General features: G+C 41.7%; 1 protein-coding gene across 13 annotated transcripts in view; it reads right to left on the reverse strand.

The window, feature by feature from the left end:
- Positions 1-23,259, reverse strand: part of ABI1 (abl interactor 1) — an 85,523-nt gene that overhangs the window by 61,984 nt on the left and 280 nt on the right. Inside the window, exon 1 of one of the 13 annotated variants that reach the window (XM_030009592.2) lies at positions 22,530-22,550. The exons of the other annotated variants lie outside the window; for them this stretch is intronic. The gene's annotated coding sequence lies outside the window, so the exon portion shown is untranslated. Of the gene's footprint in view, positions 1-22,529; positions 22,551-23,259 lie in introns of those variants that run through there. 13 annotated transcript variants of the gene reach the window in all.

A 23,259-nucleotide genomic window follows, 5' to 3' on the forward strand; every position in this document is an offset into this window, starting at 1 on the left:
ATTTTTTAAACAAGGGTGAATTCTGCCCAATCCAGGAAATTTGTTCATATTCATGATTAACTTCCCTAGTAGCATTTTGACACTTATTAGAACACTTGGCTAATGCCATCCTTCAAACGGCTTCATGTACAGATGCCTCTTACAACGTGAAGCAGCAAGAACAGTTTAATGCCATCTGTCGCCAAAAGGTAAAACAGCTATTGCATGTACTAAGGCCACACTACACAAAACTCCATTTTTTAGTGTTTCCAAATGCAAACAAAGCTACCTTTCACCTAAAAAGAGTATTGACACTTCTAGCTGTCAGAAAAATTAGTAAGAGGCATTTTGCTTCTTCAGAAAACAAACTCTGGTGGTGAAGGATCAGAAAAACAACTACTAAAGGTCCAAGAAGCAAGTTTCCCAAAGCACCATGGCTTTCCAAAGAGGCATTTTAAACTTTAAACCGTCACTAGCAGTGAATTTAAAAACATTGTCCTACTAAGCTGGAGCCTAAAGAAAACAACTCATGATTTACACTTGAACTTCTACTACTCTGGACAATGGTGAAAATGCAGGTAGCAGCTTCAGTGATATCTGAAATAAAAGGCTTACTGAACTAAACACAGCCAATAATGCAGCAGTCAACACAATTCTAACTTCATATAAACTCAAGTGTAGATCTGTAGCCTTTACTCAAGCAGTTTTCTTAAAATGAAGTTTCAACTAAATAATGTTAGGCTGAACACTAACAGGTTACAAAGCCACAGCACTCAATTACTGAGTGTTGTCAAATGAGAAAACTTCAGTGTATAAAAAATTTCTTCTCTAACGACTTGTTGATCAAATGCCTTGGCCTCATTTGCCTGAGCACCTAACGTTTTAGTTATTTGCTCAAATGACTAGTTTGGCAGCAGGATTAGATGAACATAGTTGTGATGTGGAATGTATTTCGTGTCCTAGCAGAATTAGGTTAGAAACATTTTCAAGCTTTGCAGATAATTCAGGCAATTTCGGTTTGCAGTTTAACAGTTTAGATTCAACTAACTTGACATATAGTCTTTTGCATTTTTAAATTAGAATTGCTGGTATCCTCAAGATACAAGCTAAAAGCTTCACAGCCAGCAAAAGGAGGAGGGAAGAGGGATAAGCCAAGAGCTATGTGGCAGCAACAGGAGGGAGTCAGGATATCCTATGTTCTTCAACTGTTACTTTCATCTCCCTCTTTAAGCAAAAACTAAAAGTGGTATAGAAGATAATGCACATGTTTACATGCCTTCAGATACTTTAGTATAATACATGAGCACCAGTTAACTATTCAAATTTAAAGACAACACAATACGAAGGCTATCAGCTGACTTGTTTTCCTAACAGTTCAGAATTACTTTATGATCCCATATTAAAAGCTTCAAAGATGCTGTTGTTCCTCCAGTAGCCCTTGACATAAATGGCAGTTTGACTGTCCTTTCCTAGCAAAGTGAATATTCTTTAAATCCAGAACATCACAGCTTTTGAAGTTTCCCTCTTAAAGTAAGCTCCCACCTGTATCCCTAGTTCATCCTTAACAGTCATGTTACTATGGCAAAATTGCAGCTTGAAATTGGTTTCACATAACTAGATTTAATACTCAAAAAAGAAAACCTCTTCTATAACCCAAGTGGATACCTAAAGAGACAGTTAAATTTGCATGCCATTCCACACTGCTTATCATAATACAAGTTTGTCAAATGCAAACTTGTATCATAAAGCTTGCTTTAAAAGTTTACGTAGCTACTATAGTCAAGTCAGAACTGATTCTGCACCCAAGCACAGTAAAAAGAGAGTAGGAGCTTATTTACTCTTTCTTCAGTTCAGTGACACATCAAGGTCAAATGATGAGGAACCTGTCCATCACTCAGCAGCTGATCTTTACAAGTCACACAGTCAAATTTTTCTTCCCCTCTCCAAACTGCCACCCACACAGGCACATCCCCACAACAGTGTCTGTGCAGCGTTCAAATCATCTGCCCTCCCAGTTTTGTCTCTCTCAGCTAATTCCCACCATCATCTCGTTCACGCAGCACGCAACTACTTGTACAAGCTTCCTCCAAAAAAAAAATCACATCAGCTCACACTGCAAAGCATCTTTGGAAGCTAAACTTTCTGTTGCAAGCACTCCGGTCCATACCTTCATTACCTGTTCTCCAACCTCTGTCTTCCCTCTTTCCACTTCAGTTCCATTCACTGTGCTTGAAACTCCCTGTAAGATAAATGCCCCACCAGAAGAACTGGCTCCATTTGACAAAGGTAAGAAAGCAGCTCATCAGATCACACCAAGACTGGCTGCCCTAGCAGAAAAATTAATTTGCCTCCTCAGTATGTGGCATGTGTTGCTCCACATCTTTTATCTGCAGCTGTTGGAATATGTGCAAACTAAAGCACAGAAAAACCCATCCACGATAGGCTACTAACAGAGCACTGCCCTAAAGCAGCCCAATAATCACTAAGCTAAACAGAGCTGTTAATTATTCAGTGCCCAATACCTGTTCATATGCTTGGCATTCTCTTCCAAGGGCTCGATCACTCTTAGGAATCAAGCTACAGGAACAGCTTTACACTCAGTTTTATATGCCTTTGCTGTTATTACTCATGCACATTCACTGAATTCAACAGTGCAGTACATCTGTGTTTGCTTCACAAGTAAACACACAATAATTATTTAGTTTTACATTGTAGTTGTCTTTTTAAAAAAAGACTTTCACCTTTCATTAATAGATTAAAGAGAAACTTAGGATTACTACAGTCAGTTGCCACATGGATTTAGCAATCTCTATCACATATCAGCATTCACAGAATGCAACTATGCCAAAGTCATCAGTACGCCCATTTGTATTCTCTTTTGTTCATGTTGTCATTTATTTATCTTTGACATTTACAGAATGCATACTTCCTGATAAGACAGATACTACAGTTGAGGTTTCCAAGTTCTGCTTCCTTCACTAAGGTCTTGCCTTTTTAGCTCAGAGAGCTGGTCCTAACAAACTCAGTAATGAAATTTTACTAAAAAACAAAAAAACAACAACAAAGCACACACACACACACACACAAAAAAACCACCACAAACAACACAAATCAAAACAATCCCCCCCAAAACCCCACCCCCCCCAAACACAAACACGCAGGCCCCCCCCCCCCCAAAAACACACCAAACACCTAGCCCAAACTTTTAGCTTAAGTTAGCTACAATCTATAGCACCTCATTTTTCAAGTCAATTGGAAATACTTTTATAGAATGGTGAAGATGTACATCCAGGCAGTGGCTTGGAGACTCTTAGATAACAGCACACAACCTCCCCGAGAACTAGCTGGGGACGCTCCAAGGTGGAAGGAACGTACTTCTGAAAAGTGGCTTCCCCACTCAGAAAACAGGGGCACTCAAACCTCCCTAAAGGAAGAGCTTGTAACATTATGTGGAACTTCTGGATGCATCTATGAGTTTGAAGTTGCTGCTTCACTGATCTGATAAGGCTTTTAATAAGACCAGCTTTGAGTTGTTTATTTGTTACTTCTGACTGCTAATGGCAAAAGGCTTGGGCATTTCTAAACTATTTACAATGTATGTTCAGCTTAGACCAAGTATTCCACATCCAAGCTGCAGTAATGTGTTTCAAAGGTTTAAATATGCCATACACACTAGGTAACATTTACCTACTGAGCCAAAAGTCTAATTTACATTGACTATCAAGAACTGTAAATCCAGACATCGCTGTAAATTACTGAGGAGCTATGTACTGAAATAAGTGGGTAACCCATGGATACAGGCTCCCCCTTATCCATAGTTCATGAAGCTTGTTAGACTGCTTTGTAAACCTGCTGCACCATGGTAGACTGTTTGGCTGTTACTGATAGTTATTACATCAGAATAACAGTTATAAATGAGAGAAGCAAGTCAAACCGGCAAGTCACAGCACCAAGTGCCACAAGTTTCTATATTCTGAAGAATTTTCAGGAGCCAGCTACCTACCTGGAAGCCATCCAAGGAGATCTATACAGACTGTGGTTATTACTAGCAGGTGCTCAGCAGGGACCATTCAGGGTTTCTCTCATCACAGATATAGCCTTAAGGAATATAGATCATTCCAGAGTGGCAGAAGAAACTAAGATTTCAAAATAAGGGTTGCTTACACTATGTATGCCATCCAGGTAAGGACAGAGCATGAATCAGATCTGTCAACTGTCTCCTGGAACAGACTTACTTACTGTGCTCATGCCATACAGCAATCTCATTGAAGAAATTCTCTCTGCAATGCATTATGCTAGCACTTACATCAAGGGGATGATGCACTGAGTATTTCCCAATATCCACAGAACTATACTAGGCCTGGTATTTACCTGCCTACAAGTTACAGACTGTTCCTCACTGATCAGCACCTCAATTCCTGCACTGAAAAGTGAAGCAAGCCATCGGGAGAATTAGTTCAGAAGTTTAAGCTCAACCTTTGCCCAACATACTAGCACAAGAGACATCCTCCCATAGCACTACAGATAAGACTTCAGAGAGTCACCAATATACTTCATCTACTGTCTGTCTTCAACATAATCAGTCCCAGATCAGCCACCATTAGTATTCTTGTTACTGGAACCACCAGCTTTGCCATTCATATCACTATTATCATCAGTAAAAACAACTGTGGTAAATTTAAAAAGAAAGCATTTATGTGAGGACAAGGAACAGGAAGGGACTTAGTACAAGCACAGCCTGATAAAACGACAGGGCAAACCCAGCCTCCATATGAAGGGAAACTAAAGCCAAAACCCCACACGTTCCAGAGCACAGGCAAATCTCAACTAAAATCCTTCATCACAAAGATCAGTACTACAATATGTGCAGTAGAAAAATGTTCAAGTGTTCTACTGAAGTGATTTGCCATAACTTGTCATTCTGTTGTACTCTTCTACCGTTCCTGAATTTGTGGGGGGGGTTAAAAGCTCAAGATTTTAACACCCAATAGCTTACAAGCTATTAATAGCAACATACTGCAGTCACTGAACATGTCCACCTCCTATCAAAGGCCTTCTCTCCAGGGGACTGGCAGTCAATCCTTCACTGACAGTGAAAACAAGAAATAGAACAGACTATTCAACACACCTCTCTACACATAGAGAGAAGTGGTGTCAAACAGAAGTATAAGAGCTCTCAACCACTTAAATGACTGGTTGTTCCACAAGTACGAAGGAATTTAAAGACTGGGGAAGCACAGAGGGATGCCTAACCATTCAGAACAGTTCTAAAACCCAAGATCCCTCTCACTAGAGTAACCCCAAAATTAAAACCACGATGACAAAATTCTTTCAAGTCCATTCAGTAAACAGTAATTCTTCCCACCTACTGAGGCAGAAATCCTCAATAAACACAGCCAGGCTAGCATCTACAATTCAACTCAAGTGAACTTCCTTCCAGCATCCATAACAAAAAGGCCCATTGGTATGAAATAATACTATGTCTGTTGAGTTTCTCCAAGATAAGATGCAGTAACTCAGCTGTATGAAACACAGAGGAACTGGTAGAACTTGAAATCTCTTCTCCCCAGGTGAAGACCTTGCACAATAAAGCTGGCATTCATTCAAGGCCCTAGACGATAAGGTGATCACCACCACAGCAACCACCACACCACAGCCCACAAGCAAGATTTCAGTCTGTTTCTTTTTAGAAACACTATCTTGACAAAAATCATTGACTACTCAGCTATTCCATCAGGGGTCAAGACACACACCAAATTATTGTACTGTAACAAACACATAGGACAGGCAATGCTTGTTATGCTATAATTCACAAGCTCTGTTTCAGACAGCCCCTTCCCCCAAATCCTGTACATGCTAGACAATCAGCTAGAAGCAAATCCTTCATTTCCATCAATAATATTCCCCTGACCAGTCCTGAATAGCCTTGATAGCAAATTAGCATTTCTATGGGCCGAGACCAATTTAGCCAATCTGCCTGTGTCCTTGCAGATTTTCTTTTACTTCAAAGTTGCTTTTCATTCTGTTGATTAACTGTAAAAAGAGGAGTCTCAATTTTTCTAATCATTATCTCTTTTGGGGAAGGTGGAGAAGTTAAGGGGAGAAGTTCATTCCAAAGGAGAGTTTAAGGGATATGCGCATATATATATATTTTATAAATATATATATATATACACACACACACACACAATGGTAAGAGTGTATCAGTCTTGATAACAAAAAATGCAAGATGAATATGTACATTGATGTTTAAAAAAAAAAAAAAAAAAAAAAGGTGTTTCACTTTCTCAGATACATTGATACAGGTTATCATCAGATCCCATCCCATTCTGACCTGTGTGTACACAGCAGAGAACCATGTTTTTGAGATTAAGCTTCCAATAACTACCTTACCCTCATACATGTTTTTTACTTAAACTAAGACAAGTCCACAAGATGTAGCATTCACAATGCTCTGATGCAGACTTTAATGGGTCTGTAAAGGAGGGCAGAAGTAGCCTACAAAACCTTTTTTTTTTTTCTTAAACAGTAAGTAATTTAAAAAAAAAATCAACTTAGGAATTCCGTTTTAATCCAGGCTGCGAACATTATAGCAAGAAACTAATCTATCCAATAGGAGTGCGATTTACAAAGCAATGCCGACTCTGACAGATGGAGCCTGGGAAGACATGTGCCAGCTGCTCTGTTAGCAGCATTTTCTGCCCAATGCAGCAAACAGCATTCATGTTGGCTCTGGACTAAACCACTCCCCTTATGAAAAAACTAAATATATATATAAAAATATTGTTGAAAACACAATTTTCAGCTCTCCTGCCAAATCCAATAGAGGAGATGTCATAGTAAACATATATGTGGGCACAATACATTGTTAATGTCAGTTGTTATAGTCTGTGTATACAACCAAAATAGCATGCCACACTGAACTAAAATGACAGAAGCAGACATGCCCTTGTGCCATTTTCACACAACCCTTGTACACTGCATTAGTAAAACTTCAAGACTGCATATGCAGCAAGCTTAACAAATTTGGTCTGAGTCTTATTTTCTGTGTTTTACATGATTTAGACAACACAGGCTCCAGGACAGAAACCATATCTTCCATTCCTGTAAAGCACTGCACACTATTAGCCTGTACAGTTGCTTCAAAATTACACTTAACTTCTTTGCAGTGCCTATGATTTTCTTTATGACATCAAACACACAATTTCTTCAGAGCTGACATAAAGCAGGCTCTGACATCACAGACATGAGCCAGAGCTCCAACTACAGACTAATGCCACCCTCAGACTGTCAGCCAGGAAAAGAAACCCTTGACACTTCCATAGCAGTCTTCCTGCTTCAACACTAAGCAAGCTACCCAAAGCTTTGGAGTGTATGATTATTTTGGCACGCTAGATAGCAGATAATAGGGAATTAGAGAACTTATGTTCCATTTGTCTCCTTATACACTGTTTCTCAAATATTGATCTTTTGTTTTCTGTTTGTAATGGGGCTTGAAATTAAAATGGTTTTCTGTTTACTTTCTTAAGTGCCAGCACCCACACACAAATTTTACCTCATCTAGCAAGGACATGCTCACTGATAAGTCAGATTTATTTTTCACTTTTTTTTTTGGTGGGAATAGGAAGGAAACACTTCAGCATTTATTAGTTACCTTAATATCCTCCTTGTAAGATAGTGACAGCAACACAGAACCAAACCAGAGTAAAAATAACTGGAGTAAAAAATTGGAACTGGGTGGATTTTCATGCCATGCAAGCCTTTGAATCAAGACAGCTCAGAGTAACCTGTTTTGGGGCAAAGCTCTTCAGTTCATATTGTGTGAAAAAGTCCCTTTTCATAATATCGATAACAATGGTTCCTTCTATGGATTTTATTTACCCTTTCAGTTTACTCTCAAGGACTGTTAAGTGCTCACACAGTCAGATGTTTTTTATCTCCATTTTGACAAATGAAACTGAAGGAATAAGCGCAGAATACTACAATAAATCTGTATCTGAAGACAAGGAACATGCTAAAATTCGATGACTTTTTATAGGTGAGCTTCCAAGACTACCTTTCTTTCCAGATCCTTGCTCTATAGTCCTCCTTACCCTCTAGGCAGGCCTGGAATCGTACCAGAGAGCATTGAGCAAGCAAGGTTAAGACAAGAAGATTTAGCATAAAGGATCAAATTACACTGTCACCTCAGCATGTCCTGGTATCACAGATTTATGTCAACAGTGCTCTGAACCCATACAACAGCGTAACTTCAGTATGTAGCTGTCTTGCTAACAGCAGTTGAACGTCAGCATCTGCAAAAGGGTCGGTCCAAAAGCAAGCAGGCTCAAAGCTACACTCTGCATCGCAACAGGTTTCTCCACATGGAGATGTTGGAGATGTTACAGGACAACAAAGCAGGGAGCAAAGTGGGGAAGGAGAGCATGGAAAGTCATTAGCAGGCCTGTCCAGCTCCAGGAAGAATGTCAAGGCACTAAAATGTAGAGCCAAGAGTTACACAGGCCTCCTGACATCCAGCAAACGTCTGGACTGCAAGCATTCCTAATTCAGGAAGAGTTCTCATGTTTAAGAAAGTCACTTTGGACACACAGCTGCTGCCCAGATTTTACAGTTCAGGCAGTTCCCAAACATCACAGTATTTTTAAAACAAAGAAGAAAACAATGGCCATTACAGGGTCAAATTCTCTTCTCATACTTTGTAGCACTACACTGCTGACTATTTAGTGTCTTGAAGATCAATACACTCCAGCATGAAACCATCCAAGGGCTTGCACCCAGCTCACAACACTGGCACAACATGCTTACACCAGAAACCAGTGGATCCCCCCAGATTTTTAGTAGCTTGCTTCCCAGCACAAGGCATACTCTCACATAGCACACAGGCTATGCAGTGATCTCACGGTAATAAAGTAATGGACTACAATACAAGGACTGATTGTTTTTACAAGAACTTGCATGTAAGTGGAAAAAAAATCAACCTAGTTTCTGTTTCTATCTGATCACATAAACAGCTGCTAGACTTGCCTAGACTTTTATGCACTCCTGGACCCGACTGTACAATTTTTAACTGATAGCGGTTGTAAGCACACTACATCCAGTTTCTTTTTGAAGAATTACTCTTTATTATGTTAAAATTTGAGCCTATGGTTAGCAACAGCATTCCAAAACCTTACATACATAAGCTCATTTGAATACTGGGTTATTTCAATTGCAGCAAGTAGGAATTTAGCTCCTCAAAAAAAACCCAAACACACACACACACACCCCCCAGAAGAAAACAGATGGCTCAGGAGAAGGGAGAAGAGAATGAGAGGGAGGAAGAATGGCAAATCAATAATATACCATTGTTTCTTTAAAAAAAACAAACAAAACCCCCAAAAAACCACATGAAGAGGACAGTAGGTAACAAAAAGTAAATAAACATGGTACTTTCAACATCCAACAACAGATAAAACTTAACTTACAGAAACCAACAGAAGACAGAAAGCAAGTTCTTCAATAGGAAATAGTGTCAAATTCAGGAGTGAGGGGGTTGTTTGGGGTTTTTTAAACAAAGTCCTTTGAGAGATAGTTGCTGTGGTATTAGTTAGCACAGCAGTAGTTCAAGTGAGTAACTTTTCCTAGAAATACAGATGCAATGCCTCTGGCAGACACAACTGCAGCGAAGTTTTCTAATCCACACTGAAGTTCCACTGGTGTTTTTATGCTGCTCCTTCACATGAGTTTAAAAACTGCTTCCCCTTCATGTACAATGTAGAGGAGGGCAGCTTTAGGCAGATGTAGGAGATGCAGAGTCATACAGATGACAGCAGCGCTTGCACTTCCATGCAACCAGATGCATGAGAAAAAGTCACATCCACATCACTCCCGGTCTCCCACCTCTGGTAATAAAACAACCCCTGAACGATTCTATTTCAGCACTTGCAGTAGGGCCACCAGGACACCTTGCTTCTATCTTGTCTGTAATCAGCTTGACAGATGAGTTGCCTTACAGTCCTTTCACAACAGCAACACATCAGCCACAGTTGTGTATCCATCCACACCCACACTGCCATCTACCTCCACATCTGTGCGCCCCAGAGGAAGCTGAGCACCTGCCCCCTTCTAGTTAAAACACAGGGGAGGCCAAGGGAGGACACGTGCAACTGTGGAGTAGCATGTAGGACAGTGTATCTGGCATATCCAACTGCTTCAAAGCTTGGGATGGCCTCTCTACATTGCCAGAGAGGCAGAAGTAGTCCAAGCAAATTATGTGCCAATTAAGTCTGCTGGCAAGGCTTAGCTACCAGAGATAAGATTCCTACTATGATGTGAGCAGATGCAAGCAAGCCCAGGACTGGAATGATTACACTTCATAAGCTCTGTTCGAAACTCTTTAATTTAAAACAGCAAGAAGTAGCTGTGTCAGTAGCAAAAAAGAAGAAGTTATACCCTAAAAACATGCTCTCAATTTTACCAAAGAATATACACTATTTGGAAGAGGAAAGACTTTTTATACAAAATCAACCTAAACACTGAAGATATGTCCAAAGCAAACTGGAGACTGGTCTTTTTAACACCTCCCCTCCTAACGAGCTCTTACAAGAGGAACTGCTTTTCAGCTTCCCCCCTTGTTGTTTTTTTAAAGGCAATTGGAAAGAAAAAAACCAAAACTTTGCTGTTCAACAACTACAGAAATTCATTTTCCTAGTCACAAAAGGAGAATTTTCTTATCATCATGAATGGCCACATTTCTGCACCCATTATACTTAATGATGATGCATTTTTCTTAAGTTTCATAGTGGTTAGTTTGTATTTAGTCATTTTCTGAGGAGGCAAGAAGCTTAAATGAGTATCTTTTGCTCATTATTTATGTTCTCTATTTGCATAACTCCTTCACAACTGCTCCATTAAACACCTCTTCCCCTCCAAGGCCAATTTTAAAAAGCCTCCTGCTTTATGAGACTGACAAGCATGACTCACAGTATTCCCCACATTCATTCCCCCAGGCCTCGTGGGATGTTACACAGCCAGTAAGTACCTGCTTCAGTTCATACTCCCCCACTCCCAGTGCTGCTGCAGTAACCCCTTACAGCAATCTGAGAAAAAAGTAAAGCCACCTCTCTAGCTGCCTGCCGTAGGTAGGAAGCAAATAGTAACAGTATTTGCTTTTAATGTTGTCCTTCTACCACATCACAGTTAGCAAAAGAGAGCGGCTGAAGAGAGGCACACAGTGAAGGAGGGTTACACACTCTCCCCCACTCCTCCTGAGCTTTTACTCCTACCAGAAACTTGGAGTTGCTCAAGACCCTCAACTTGCTTTTCAATCATCCTTCAAACCATTCCCATTTTTTGTCAGCAAGGCAGAAAGTTATTCAATATAGATTATCAACTCTTAAGCCCCTTCCATGCCCGAGGAACACACCCAAATCCCCCATGCATCCCACATTCAGGACCAAAACCAGCAACTTTCCCCCCTCAGCAGAGGAGCAGCAGCCCACAGGTACCATAACGCTGCATACTTGGCTTATATCCCCAGTAAACAAGCCTCTCATAATTACAACAAATGCATCCCTAGGTCTCCGAATAGTCAATATCCACTGCAGAGTACTGACAGGAGCTGATTTTACAGTTCTTGTTCATGGATAGTAGGTTTCCAAAGAGGGAACATGTGCTAGAAAGCTTTCCATTGACTGTTATCCTCCTCCATTGGTTTAAAGGACAGACTGCTAAAGAGGAATGAAATACACATCTAGAAGTAACACAGCCACTAAAGTGATACAAGACTTCTTGCAAAGCAAGCAGCATTGTATGAGCCCAAGCTTCAATTACATCTATGGCAACAACAGTTTTCTCTAACATTCAAAGCTAAAGACACCTTAGAAATTAGATACAAAATCTGTTGCCATTTAAGACAACATGTACTTGCAATGCTCCCAGACAAGTCTCAGGACTACTGCGGCAACGAGATCATTTCAGTGCTAGGAGAACATACTGTATGCTGCAGCAGGAAACACACCCACGGTATTTGAAGAGAGCCCTTGTAAAGCCAAGCACTTCCAAACCAGACGCACATTTTATCTAACACAGCTAAAGCCAGGAGTTTGCATCACAGAAACAATAGCTCCTCCCAGAGATTTAGAAATCCTGCAGGTCAGCCAGCAAATCAAAAGCTGAACAATCCCCAGCCAGGTCTCCAAGACTCTTGCCAGCATAAGTGCATTGATCCATCATATCTCTATTTGTTAGTCTGATACTCTCTGGACCTTGACTGAAGCATCATCCAAGCCACCTGCCACGAGGCCTCACAGTGGGGAACCCTGGAGGCTATAATCACCTTCTATAAAAACCCTTCAGGATCAGGTCCAGCTCTGCTTTGTGGATACATACCTACTAATGTATGTTAACAGAACACCATTCCCCCTAACATGTCCACCTTTCCCTCGCTTTTGAGAGATCAAAAGCCCTCCAAGCAGATAAGTTTTATTAAGCCCTTTCCCACTCCTTGGTCTAGGATTAACAAAAGGACCAGCTTCCTGAACAAGACAGATTTCTTATAAAGGAAAGGCCTGGCCGCATATATCCAAGAGACCTCCTAAGAGTTTCACTAGTAAGACAGAATCACATCAGTCCCATTGCACACTGTGTCTTGCCAGCTGCCTTCTGTTTCCTCTGTATCCTGCTCCTCTTGGCTTCCTCAGGTGCTTACAGACCACTTCACAGCCAAGGCCTTAGTCTCAACTCTGTGCCAATAATCTAAAAAAAGAAGTGTATATATAAATGCCTTCAGTAGCTGCAGGTCTCAAATTATTCAAACCCATGCTAGTAGAAGCTGTTTGTCTGAAAGGCATCACGAAAAACAGCTGCATAATTTAAGCTGCAAGGCAGTAAAATATGCAGTTAAATAATAGAAAGAGATTAATTAAAAGAAATAGGCAAGGGAGAAGAGGTTTTCAGAAGAGATCTGAAATGAGACTGAAAGTCAACAACGTAGAGAGCAAGCATGTGAGTGTTTCAGAAGCAGAAGCTGTGATGAGAGCACTCTTGCATCAATGGCAGCAAAAGAGAAAGTCCACAGTATTTGGCAGTAGAAGAGTGAGACAGGTCTAGGAAACGGCCTGCAGCAACCAGATAGGAGACTTCAACAGTGAGAGAGAAATCAGCAAATTCACATTAAAATCACAGGCTAGGAGAAGCACCTGGAAAGAAAGAAACGTTGTCACTAGAAATATTAAGTGACATAATAGTGACTAACATTACTAGGTGTACAAACGTGAAAAGACAAGTCATGGCATGGCATTCTGCAGCTACTTAGATGTTAACTACAGTAGTCTGATGCAACTGCCTGAACACCTTATTCTTCGCTTGTCAGCATAAAACAAATAGACATTTTCTTATCTTAGGTTCCAGAAAACACAGAATTACTGCATGGAGACCACAGTTTAAGTATTAATTTGTAGCACGCCTGCTACAATAAAGTCAAATAAGATGCTCAACTGACAATGATTGCCGCAGGACTAATACTGGTTGGCAGATTTTCTGACCCCAAAGTACAAAAAGGAGATCAGAGGATGAAAGTGAAGATATGCACCTGGTGAAACATTAGCTGGCAAAAAAAGCCAACAAAACCCCCCACACTTACCTGATAAAGTATAGCTTAGAAAAAACATTATCATGAGAAACACTGGTGTGAAAGTAGCCAGAAGAGCCTACACTTCAATTCTTTTCCAAGGATATCAAAGAATTGTTATGCTTCAAGTAGTAAACAAGCAATTTTTTTTCTTGGAACTATTTATAACCTTAAAGACCACCCAGTAAGAACATTACATTTAACTCTAAGGTTGTCAAACCAGCATTTGTTTTAGTAAGCCTCCTCTGCCTGAGTTCTGAGAGGCCTCCCTGCTTTCCTAACAAAAGTAGGAACAGTACCACATTTTACTCCTTTTTGTCTTTGACGTCACAATAAAATTAGGAAAGCAATGTGAAGTCTCTTCCCCGTGAGTTCTTTAACTGCTCATCACTACAGTATCTGAGCCTTCTCAGACACAGAGCAGCGTGCTTGCTCTTTAACTGCTGCTGTAGAAAAAGTACACAGAGTTGAGTATTTTGGCCTCTTTGGAGAGGGAAGGAGGAAGGATGAGGGAGGGATGACACTATCACAAATATATCTGTGATCTTAAGATAAGGAATATAAGAAAGCTGTATCTCATGCAAAACAGACAACCTTTACTGTTCTTTTAGAATATTCCATGATAGCAGAAGATACAGTATGGCACACATCATCTGTAGCTGTTATGAAGACACTTTATCATAGGAGAGGCCCAAACTAAAAGAAGTTTTGATTTTCAGAGCCTTTTTCAGTTTGCCAAGCCCAGCATTTACTAACTAAACATATTTGGTCTGGAATCTTAGACAAGAGTATTATTTAAGTCACCTTGTAAGCAGTCAATCTTTTTCAGATTAAAACTAATTTGTTTTGTCAGCTTAGCCAGCAGGTTGGCTACCAATTTCATCTCATGTTAATACAGACTGTTGAATTTTACAAGTTCTATCTGAAAACGCTGCACTCGTGTTTCACTTCCAGCTGAAATTCTCAAGCAGGGTTCCCCACTCCTCCTTTTCTTCTAAAATATTGGCATCATAGTAACAAATCTACACTCTGCGAAGCATGCGTGGCTCCTGTTAACAGCATTAAGGGCTTGCATAAGTAATAAGTAACATTATTTGCATAGTCTCAAGCAGAGGTAGAATCTGTACTCTTACTAATTAACCCAAAGAAAAAAAAAAACAAACACATTCCCTCCAATACCAAGAGAAGTTGTTTAGAGTTCAGCTTTCATTTGCTGTACAATAAATAGATTCCTCAAAGAACCCACCTGTTAGAAGTGCTGTATCTTTTACCTCTCTACCTGGCCCTAAGCCAGTGAAACTGAGCCCCTCCAGCGCAGTCAGAAGGGCATGCTGACGGGCTGGAGGTGAAGGAAGAAAGGCACCCACAGATACAAGTGCAAGGTCCTGCACATAGGTTGGGCAATTCCAAGCACAAATACAGGCTGGGCAATGAGTTGATCGACAGCAGCCCGGAGGAGAAGGACTTGGGGGTATTAGTGGGTGAAAAACTGAGTATGAGCCAGCAATGTGCGCTCGCAGCCCAGAAAGCCAATCGCATCCTGGGCTGCATCAAAAGAAGTGTGTCTAGCGGATCGAGAGAGGCAATTCTCCCCCTCTACTCTGCTCTGGTGAGACCCCACGTGGAGTACTGTGTTCAGCTCTGGGGCCCCCAACATAACACAGATGTGGACCTGCTCAAGCAGGTCCAGAGGAGGGCCATGAAGATGATCAGGGGGCTGGAGAACCTCCCCTACGAAGACAGGCTGAGAGAGGTGAGGTTGTTCAGCCTGGAGAAGAAAAGGCTCCAGGGAGACCTTATAGCAGCCTTCCAGTACTTACAGGGAACCTACAGGAAAGATGGGGAGGGATTCCTTATCTGGGAGTGTAGGGATAGGACGAGGGCTAACAGTTTTAAACTGAAACAGGGTAGATTTAGATTAGATATTAGGAAAGAATTCTTTACGGTGAGGGTGGTGAGGCACTGGAACAGGTTGCCCAGAGAGGCTGTGAATGCCCCGTCCCTGGAAGCGTTCCAGGCCAGGTTGGATGAGGCTTTGAGCAACCTGATCCAGTGGAAGGTGTCCCTGCCCACGGCAGGGGGGTTGGAACTAGATGATCTTCAAGGTCCCTTCCAACCCAAACCATTCTATGATTCTGTAACACCTTGCTCACAGAGCTCTGTTCAGGAGCACATCGTGACCTATTCTCCACACCACCCTGATCTTGGCCCCCAGGGGCTCTGTGCAAGTTTTGAGCTGCAAAGGATTATTTCTACAACCCACAGGAGACATCAAGTCTCTGTCTGCAGCAGCTGCCTCACCAGCAAGGTCAGGAAAAGGGAGGAACCACACTGAGGCACCGTATCTGCTATTACAAATGCAGCAGTTACTTCCCTTTACTTGGGGGTGGAGGGAAGGGAGGATCCCTGTGACCAAGCCCACCCGCCTCTGTCACCCATGCTCAGATTTGGCTGGGGTGGAGGGTGGGGACGTGGAAGAAGTAGCATCAGAGCAACACTGCTCTGGGTAACACAAATACTGAAGAGAGCAAGAACGCTCAGGTAATTATGAACAAGCCTGGACACTGACTAACTGAGGGCCCACAAGTCATTTCCTACCAGGTAACAACAAATAAAAACCACACCATGCTCCTTTCAACTCCAAGTTACTAATTAAGGATCGAACACAGGCACAGAGAAAGCAAGATACCCTCCTGTCTCTCAGGGATGTCTTGCTACACCAGAACTGACACTTCGTCCACACAGCTGTCACCACACTGTTCTGCAGATATGTAAGATTTCAGTCACCAGAACTGTCAAACACAGATGCTTTCACTAACGAGAAAGGGAGTAGTATCTTCTAGTGCCTCTGCCAAGAGAGAGCAAGCCACCAACACACAGACAGACAGTACTGTGAGCATTATGTAACTCCAGAAGTTTGCAAAGCCAAAAATTAGAATCTCAAGGTTCTTATGAGAGGAGATACGTAAAACTCTTAAAAACTAATTGCTGCTAATGAGTTCAATGATGGTTTCAGGTGCATATTTTCCCAAGGGATTCATTGCACTGTCTCTGCGGACACTGTCTCCGCATTTCTGCGGATATGCACTTTTTGCTGTGTTGTAGTATAACAGAGGCAATTTGGAAGGGGGCAGGGGGGGACCTTTGTGAACAGCACTGGAAGTCCAAACAATCAGGTTCTGTTCCCAAATCTGACAGCATGTCCCTATATGACCTTCCATGAGTCAGTTAAAAATTCTATGCCTCCATTTATGTTTCTGTAAAATGAAGGTGGTTCAAAATACTAAACAAAGATACTGGGAAGTTGCATCAGGTTTTTTTGTTTCAATGTTTGGGGGTTTTTGTTGTTAAATTTAGATCGGTAGCACAGATACTAACAGGAACTTTGCCCTCAGAGGTACAATGCTTCCTACTTGTACACAGCCTGCTCCTGCACTCTTACCTTCATTACAATGTGATCCACTTTATGAGCCCCCCTCAAGGCCCATCTATTTTCTCTTTACCATAAGAGATACTTTCTGCAACAAGCTCCCAGAGATCCGAGGGAGGTAAGTATTAGACAGTTGCCCCCCTTACTCATGTCTTCTTCCTTCCTTCCAACAATTCCACAGGGCTGGACACAGCAAGTGCAGCACAGAGAGCAACGATCAAGCTTAACATACACTGACAACAGACAACCTGCAAGCTTCTTCCTTCCAATGTAAGTGCAAACAGAGGGAGCAGACAGTGCTTCCTTTGTGGAAGAAGCAGTATGCACCTGTAAAAGCTTATCCCAATCCACTTCACTCCACCTGATTAAAGTAGCACAGTGCTGACACAATCATCTGCTGAAATACTAATGAAAAATGTAGCAGGAAGAGCAGCTGACATCTAGCTAGCTTCTTAAACCAAATATACCAAAATTAATGGAAACATTTCAAATTTGGAAAAGCTGGTCTCATATCATCTACCTCCTTTGGACACAAAACAGACACACAACACTCTAGGATCCATTTCCTGTATACACAGAGCAGTCGCTTGCTGATTCAGTGGAGTTGCACTATTGTCTTATTGCTGCTTTCAAGCTAAATATACAGCTGTATTTTCCAAAACACAGACAACGCATTGGAACACAAGACCTATACAAAGCACAGAAGAGCTACAAGCCTAACCCACCAACCTGTACCAAAATTATTATTTTTTAAAAACCACGCACGCAGAACACCCAGTGCCTTTTACACTGATGGCAAACATTGGCTTAAACTACCTTAAAAAAGAACAGTGTTTAAAAGTATAAGCTAACACCTTTTTTTTTAAGAATATGATTTAAGACTACAAAGCGTAGTGGATGGTACATCCATATTTTATCTCATTGCTCTCAAGCTCTCTAATTTTGAGTTATATTTTGGTGTTACAGAAAGTGGACTAGCTTAATTTGCTTTTTTTGTAGAATGTTCCAAATTTAGCAATGAAACCAGGGGAAAAAAAACCAACTGTATTTACTCTCAATACAAACTAATTAACCTACGAACATAAAAGCATGCAAGTTCTCACAGCACGTAAAAGATTTGTATTAGTGACAATTTAAGAAGTTTATCCTTTTAAAGCAGGTCATTTCCTGAATTAGACATTGAGTGAACTTCTTTGTACTGAACTAAAGCTAAGCCACTTTCCACACACCAGGCAAGGAAACCAAGTGTCAGATCAGTTACCAACATTTAAGGAAAAAGAAACAGCACGAAAAAAGTTACTTCCTTTCCAGTATGTACTATCTGCTGTATAGGACCTGCAAAACATCCAAACTATCAAACAGAAAGGATTCCTATATGCATACTGGAAGATAACGTACGGATATGTGAAACTTCTTGCATGCAACACCTGCTCAACCCCACACATTTATTTTTCTACCAACTGGAAAGAGACTTTAAATTTTTTGTAATAGCAGTCAAACTGAAATTTGTCCCTACTTTTGTCTATTTTACCCAAAATAGCTTGTTAACTCGCCGTTCAGTTTCCACATACCAGTTGGAAGCTACAGAAGGAAATGACACAACAACAACAAAAAAAAACACATTTAGGCAACACAGCACTTACTTCCTTAAAAGGTCTTTCACTTAATTTATTTTCTAAAGCTGCTAAATCTACCCACTAGACACCATCAAGATCAGAATTTACGCAAGTAGTACATATTCCAAGCCATTCATTTAGAGGTTCTCACAGTCATATTAAAATCATATCTGAGCTCAAAAAAAAAAAAAAAAAAAAGTTACAAATGGATCTTCCCAAGTGGTCTAGAAGCAAAGAGACTGATGAAAACTATGTTATCTGCCTATGCATAAACAAGACTGTAAGAAACATCTAATTTAGACAGTAGGGGAGAGTTGTAAGCAGTGTTTTATAGCACAGAGAGGCCTCTGAAGAGTCAACTGAAGTTGTTCAAAAGGAAGTCATCAGTGCAGTAACACTGGAGATGTTGGTCTCCTGTGTCATTCTAATGCTTCATAAGCTAGTTATTGTAAATAGGTTCATTAAAAAATGAAAATAATTCAATTCAGCCAAGAAACTGACTGGAAAATCTCTCCGGAAGTTAATATTTTCAGCTGATGAATCACAATAAGATCTGTAAGTGCTTTAACTCCATATGTTATTTCTGTATTAGTACTGATAAAGTTCATACTGTTTGGGATACTGATGAAATTCCTCACTAGTTATCTTCAGCTTCATGCTACAGATTTTCAGATAACCTTTCAGGGTTACACGCACACTGAAAGGGGCTAGTCCCAGATTTTATTTGCAGGCAAAAGGATTTGGAGAAGGCATTAGGTACTGGAACTTACATTTATATGGCATCCATGAAGAAGTTTATTTCCCTTATAAGACACTTTCACCACTCCTCCCCTTGCTTAATCTCACTGTACATTATTATAAAGGTATTCCAATTCACAAGCAAACATCTCCATCATAACAGTCATACCAGTATTCTAAAGAGTGCCAGAAAAACATATTTAGAAAATATTATGAAAAATGTTATTTCTCTGTATTCAAGAAACCTTACTTCAGGAGACAAAAAACATGCTTCCAGTTAAAGATTTGAGGTTCAAAACCTGCTCTTAAAACTGTTAAGAGTTTAAGTCTCTGATCTAAGAGAAAACAGGAATCTAATTTTCTACCTGCTTGTCACTGAAGCTTGCAACCAGAAACATAACAATTTTAAATCGTCACAGATTAAATACAGTAGTGTACTTATAATGCCTTTTTCCTTCTAGTCAAAGCCAAAATCCCCACCAATAATATCACAACTTCCTTCAATTACTACTTCTACATTTGGTTTCCTTTCCCTTTTTTCTCTCTCCCTCTCTCTCCCATCCCCCCCACCCAAGACTGCCACCATACTGTACTTTCCTTTTAGCACTGCAGGTCTTCCTTAGAAACTTACTTGCTCTGCTTCTCCTGAATTCTTTTCCCTTCCTATCAGATAAACCTTCTAGATAACCAGAATACACATGGTCTGGAAGGCAAACTGTGTCCCTGCCTGGCATTCCGATTTATTCATGATTTGCCTTAGCAAGAAACTGCTTCCCAGTTTTCAACTCGAGAATCCCGAATGCTGTCATCTTTCCTAAACACTTCAGTAAAAGGATGCTTACTGTTAATACAGCTACATTGACCACTGGGGAGCCAAGTTCCACCCAGGTGAGGGTTTTTTCCCCCGCTTCCTCCCCTCCCTCCCCCCCCCTTTTTTTTTTTTTTTTTTTTTTAAGGAATCCTTAAAGACACTGAAGGCAAATTCTCTTCAAAAAAATCAGCACAACTGAAATTTTATTAGAATTATTCCCAGATTAAGTGAAAAAGGCAAAACAAGATTCGTAATGTTTTCAGATCCAAAAATACAGGTATAGTTTGAATACAGCAATAGTGGGGGTGGGAAATTACTTTCCTGCTTAAATGAGCAAAGAATATAGAACATAAGACTGAGAACATCAAGAGTTCTGAATAAATACCTGAGTACTACTACAATTACTATAAATTGTTAGCACCAGCACACAGAATAGTCAGACAAACTTGTCCACCTCAGTGCCACAATGCCGAGTGGGTGACAGCGCACAGTAAGTTTTCCTATTAAGGAACACAGCCTTTCCCACAGAAAGAGAGAAAACTCTCCAAATTCAAAGCTATCCAAACTCAAAGGGGCCAGATTGAATCAGTTACGTGCTACAGGATAAGTTACAATGGTAGCCACTTCTGAACTATTTTAATACTCCCTTCATGGCCAGGTTCTCTGTTCCGGCCTGCCTTTTTTATAAAATGCTCAATTACATTAAATACAAACACTTTGTATTATGTGTTGGTTAAGCCTCTTCCTCGCCTTTCCTCCCTTCCCATCCCACAATACACACACACACACTCCCAAATCTCATAACCCAGTGCCCTGTGTCATATTGCCTAATCCTGCAGTGGCCCCACCACAGGCACTGGAAGTATAATCTGTTCAGTAGTCCAACTGGAGAGCAGATGGCTTTGTATAAAGTGCTGATTAAAAAACCCACCTCCATCACACATTAAAAACATACATGTAATTTTATCAATATATTTGCCATTTTTACTGAGTAAATGTACAATGCGTGTACAATACAAGCGAGGTATACATTTTTCAAAGCTACTGTTCAAGTCCTCATTAGGAATTTCAGAAATCCAGCTTCCTTTCAAAAGGGGTAAACACAGCTGTACACAGATAAAACAGACTGTACCAATCCCACATCCAGCTGACCTTGATACCCGAGGTGAAAATGAGCTACCAAATTAAGAAAAAAAAAAAAAAAAAAAGAAAAAAAACCCACCCTAAATGACCGGATGGGAACTAGCTCAAATGTTGGGTTTTTTGGTTTGTTTGCTTGAAGAAAGAAAAGTCAGGTTTTAGGACTCTGAAGAAAATTATGTAACTGAAGATTCTCTGTAACTTTCTGACATAAGGAAAGAGTCGGGAGCAGGAGACAGGTCAAAACTTGTGCTGCAATTACCATGTTCATGTATTTGTCATATTTCCCATGAGTAAAACCAAATGAACCTCGCCTCTTAGAAGCATTTATATCAGCAGCTTTCTTTGGGTGGAGCAAACAACTCGGAAGAGTAAATAGACATTAACTCATACTACCTCACATACCACACACACACAAAAAAAAAAACCCCAAGTCTAAAAAATATGGCTTCTTAGAGCTGTTTTAATCCAAGCAGCTCATTTAAAAAAAAAAAAAAAAAAAAATCACTTCATATTATTAAAGCTATGTTTTCAAATTTGCTGCTCTGCTACTGAAAACAGTAAGACAGCTTACCAACAATGATGGATGCCAGAGAATTTAATAACCTGTATTAAATACTCATCACAGGTAGCCTAGCATTAAATTCAACAAGTTCACGTTACAAGTAAGTAAAGTGGAGTTTTTTTGCTTTTCCCTTGAATTTTTTAACTAAAAAAAAAGTTGAATTTGAGCATCTCTGGATGGTTCTGTATACACATCCGTTATGACCAAACATACGGACCTACAGTTATGTGCTGCAAAACCTGAAAAAATAATAACAGTAGATTGTGCTTAAAGTAGCTTCACAAAAATAGACTTAAAGCAAGGCCAAGAAGCACTGGCAACATAGGGAGAGAAAAAAAATCCACACCGACTGGTGGAGACACGCTACAACCGACGGAGCCTCCTCCAGCATCAGAGCCCCGGTCTGAAATTATTGTTGTAGGGTGTTTGCACTGCGAAGCCTGCGAGAGGCACAGATTGCCATTTTGAAACACCTCACGCTCGCACATCGGTGCCTGTACACGGGCAGCTTCCTGCCCCCGCAAACCGCTCCTCGCGGCGATGCGGACCCTCGGCGCGCCGCGCCAAGAACGCCGTTCCCTCGGCCCGGCGCACGGTTCCCACCGCGGATACCCCCCCCCCCGCCCCGATGACTAAATTACGTGATGTCACGCGTGTGCGGGGCCCCCTTCCGCTCCCCAAACGCCCGCCGCGCCGCTGCGGATGGCGGCCCCGCGCTGCCGGCGCGGCTCTGGCGGAGGGGCCGGCCGGCACCCGCGCCTCGCGCTCCACGTGGGGCGCGCGGGTGAGGGGACGGGGGGGCGTTGCGCGGAGCGGCGCGGCGCTGCCCGCCTCAGCAACCGTCACCAACCGCCACCCCGGGGCCCGCCGGCTTCCCCCGGAGGAGGGAGCCGCGCCGCCGGGAAGCGAGGAGGAAACCTGAGATACCGGCTCTGAGCCGGCCACACGGAGAGGGCTCACCGGCCCTCACGCCCCCCTCACCCCCCCATCCCACCCCAGGGAGGTCTCCGGGATGTGACTCATAATAAATAAATACGGAGGAAAAATTTTTAAAAAATTTTTTAAAAGGGGGAGGAAAAAAAAAAAAGACACACCCTCCGAGCCGGACTGACATAATAACCCCCTCCCTTCCCCTCTGGAGCGGAGCGGGGCGGGGGGGGTTGTGGGGGGAAGCCCGGTCGTTCGGCTGGAAAAAGTTGAAAGAAAAGGCAAACGCGGGGGAACGGCTGCGGGGCGGGGAGCCGCGGCGGGGGCTGCCGGGCGCCGCGCTGCCCCTCAGGCGGCTCCGGCCCCGCCGCCCGCACCGGAGAGCCGAGCCCAGCCGAGCCTCCCCGCCCCACCGCCGGCCCCGGTGCGCTGCCCCGCCGCCCC

Source organism: Aquila chrysaetos, chromosome 3 (genome assembly GCF_900496995.4).
Source record: "Aquila chrysaetos chrysaetos chromosome 3, bAquChr1.4, whole genome shotgun sequence".
Lineage (NCBI taxonomy): Eukaryota > Metazoa > Chordata > Aves > Accipitriformes > Accipitridae > Aquila > Aquila chrysaetos.